This window comes from Octopus bimaculoides, chromosome 26, assembly GCF_001194135.2.
Source record: "Octopus bimaculoides isolate UCB-OBI-ISO-001 chromosome 26, ASM119413v2, whole genome shotgun sequence".
NCBI lineage: Eukaryota > Metazoa > Mollusca > Cephalopoda > Octopoda > Octopodidae > Octopus > Octopus bimaculoides.
The window spans coordinates 9,993,164-9,996,432 of NC_069006.1; the positions used below are offsets into that span (position 1 = coordinate 9,993,164).

The 3,269-nt window shown below is 38.6% G+C and overlaps 1 protein-coding gene across 1 annotated transcript in view; it reads right to left on the minus strand.

Annotated features, from left to right (window-relative positions):
- LOC106868957 (anoctamin-7) overlaps positions 1 to 3,269 on the minus strand; it is a 300,499-nt gene that overhangs the window by 146,132 nt on the left and 151,098 nt on the right. The window lies entirely within an intron of this gene.

Below are 3,269 nucleotides of genomic sequence, written 5' to 3' on the forward strand. Positions count from 1 at the left end.
TATATATATATATATCCATAGAAGAGACTTCCAACAGATGACACTGCTTATATGACAGTGACATTCATTCACAACTGTCATGTAATGTCAAGACCAGGAGGCAGACACACATCTCCATCACTTTAATGTCCGTTGTCCATACTGGCATCAGTTGGATCGTTTGACCAGAGCTGGCAAGTTGGAGAGTTGTACTAGGTTCCAGTCTGCTTTGGCTTGCCCTTCCTAACACCAACCACTTTATAGGGTGTGCTGGGTGCTTTTTTTCATAATCTAATGTTATTGTGCCTAGCCATTTCTGGCGTCCTACATATTAATGTGCCTAGATTCCAATGAATTCTATAACTAATCTCTCACTCTCACACATATATATATATACACACACACGCAACAGGATTCTTTCAGTTTCTGTCTAGCAAATTCACTCATAAGGCTTTGATCAGTCTACATCTATAGAATAAAACATTTGCCCACGGTACTATGCAGTGGGACTGAACCCCAAGACCACATGGTGAGGAAGCAATTCCTATGCAGAACACTACAGTCTTAACCGCTTCATTCAACAATCTGTCTTCACAGACAATGCCAACCACCGTAGAACTGCACAAACTGATGAATCAATTATAATAAATTAATTACATGTAAACGAATATCTAATTATGGTGAACTGTATGGGAAGGATAATGTATTAATCAGGTTCATAATTAAAACAGTTGGTGTAATTGCTTGTGTCCAGTTTTCTACTGATAAAGCAGGCCTATGACGTAAAGCATTCTTCAGACTGTGACACTCCTGTCTTTTGTTTACCTAGGACTATATTATCCAAAGTGCCAGTTCTTTTTGATAAGGATACAGAATACGATTTTGGCTCCATTCACCATTCTAGTCACCTTTTCTTAATGTAGGTCCTCTCTGAAAACCCTACAGCAAAACCATTCCAGTCAGTTCTTCATATCAAAGAAGAACTTTGTTCTTGGAGAAGATTCCTTTCTTAGCTCTTTCATTTTTCTTTTTTTTGTTCCTATGACTTGTTTTAGAGTGTGGCCATGCTGGGGCATCACCTTGGAGGAACTTTTAGTTGGGCAAATCACCCCCAGTACTATTTTTATTTTCATTGAACATAAAACAGGTAAAATATTAAGGTAGGGTATGGCAGGTGTTAAAAGGACTAAGGAACGTAATAACGACAAAAGAAGATGGAAGGAATATTTCTTACAAAGTAAAGAAATGACTTACATGGCAATATATTCTTGTATCGGTTCTTTGGTTTGTTTTCTGGCAGGGCACCAATATCTCGGCTGTATAAATGCCGACATTCCTGCTGCTGTAATTGCTGTACACACAAACGAAACAGAATAATTGATGAATAAAAATTTCCAAAATTTATTGTATTTAATTTCTGTCTTATATCCCATGAGAAAATAGCATACAGAAATGGTTAATCTAAGAATTAATATTCCAGGTAGTGACAAGTTCTAAAAGAATCTGTCCAGCCATTTAGAATAAAGAACTCAAAGATAAGTCTGATGGTGAATAAAATATTTAATCTATGACAAAATATATTTTGTTCCCCTCATGATTCTTCAAGAAATTCTAAAGCTAAAGACTTATATACTTACAGAAATATATATAAGTGCAGGCATGGTTGTGTGGTTAAGAAATTTGCTTCCCAACCACATGGTTCTGGGTTCATCTTGAGCAAGTGTCTTTTACTACAGTCCTGGGCCTACCAAAAACCCTTGTGAAGGGATCTGATGGATGGGAACTAAAATAAGTCTTGTGTTTGTGTGTGTGTGTGTGTGTATGTGTGTATGTGTGTGTGGTCAGCTCATGGCTGAGTAAGACCACTTGCTAAACTCAGTAAGTCTGTGCATACCTTCCAAGAAGTTCCTCTGTGTGTGAATTTGTTTTGAATGGATAAAGCATTGCACAGTACTGAACCCATGTTTCGGTGCAATCAGTTCTAAAGCCAGTGGCACAACAGAGATTAAGGCAACCAGAAACCAACTGCACTTCAGGGCTTTTTTTACACGAGTTTATCTTCTCCTGGAAGGAAATTCCAATGAGAATTAGGAGTCCTTCATTCTCATTGGTTCACATATTAATTAACCCATAGCTGGGACCCAAACAGGTGCTACTTCTCCAGGTCAGAGTAGATCTGGGAACAAATAGTGGTTCAGAGGTGGTTCCACACTTCTTAACCTCTTAACATACACATTTTCTTTTTTAATTTCCATGCAAAAAATATTTTTTTATTATCTATTTCGAATCTATATCTAAGGAAGAATAAATACACAAATTATTTTGGACCAGTTATGAACTATTATGAAATTCATCATTATCATCATTTAACTCCCGCTTTCCATGCTGGCATGGGTTGGCTGGTGTGACTGAGGACTGGCAATGTTTCTACAACTGGATGCCCTTTCTAATGCCAACCAGTCCGCGAGTATAGCGGGTGTGTTTTACGTGCCATCAGCATGGGTGCCTGTCAGGTGGTACTGGCATCAGCCACGACTACAATTTCACTTGAGTCAACAGGTCTTCATAAGTACATCATATCACCCAACAATTCGAGGGTACTTTTAAATGGGCTGGTTATGCAACACTGGCATAGGCCATGGCTACAGTCCCACTTGGCCTGCCGGGTCTTGTCATTGCCTCTGTGAGGCCCAACTTATAGTTAATGATAGAAAACGGGAATAACATCATGAACGAAGTATTTGGGGTGAGAAGTAAGGGACAGATACCTCAGAATGCAGTGAACGTATATTTTCGTTCATATATATATTTACTAGACATCTCTGAATGGAAATATATGGGATAATATTTTAAGGGGTTAAACCCTGCAATTCACATCATACAATCTGTGTCCTTCACTTCTAATCTTCCATGGAAATATGTCTGGCCAAGGGGAGATATTACCTATCCATGACACTGATGCTTAACCAAATAAAAAGGGCACCAACTTGGGACAACAAAGGTGGGCATCAGTACCATTTCAGGAATTGTTATCAGAATGCAAAGAGCAAAAGCCTCAAGGCATTTCTCATGAGCCTTTAACAGTTCCACAAATCCACAACAAAACTGGAACTGGACTTGTTTATTGACTACAAAAGGAGGGAAGACGAAGCTGACCTTGGTGGGATTTGAACTTAGAATGCAGAGGGTTGGAATGAATACTGTGAAGCATTCTATTTGCAGCTTTAATGGCTGCCAATTCACCAGATGGATAAAGGATTAACATCTGTAGGATAAAGGATTAAGATTTA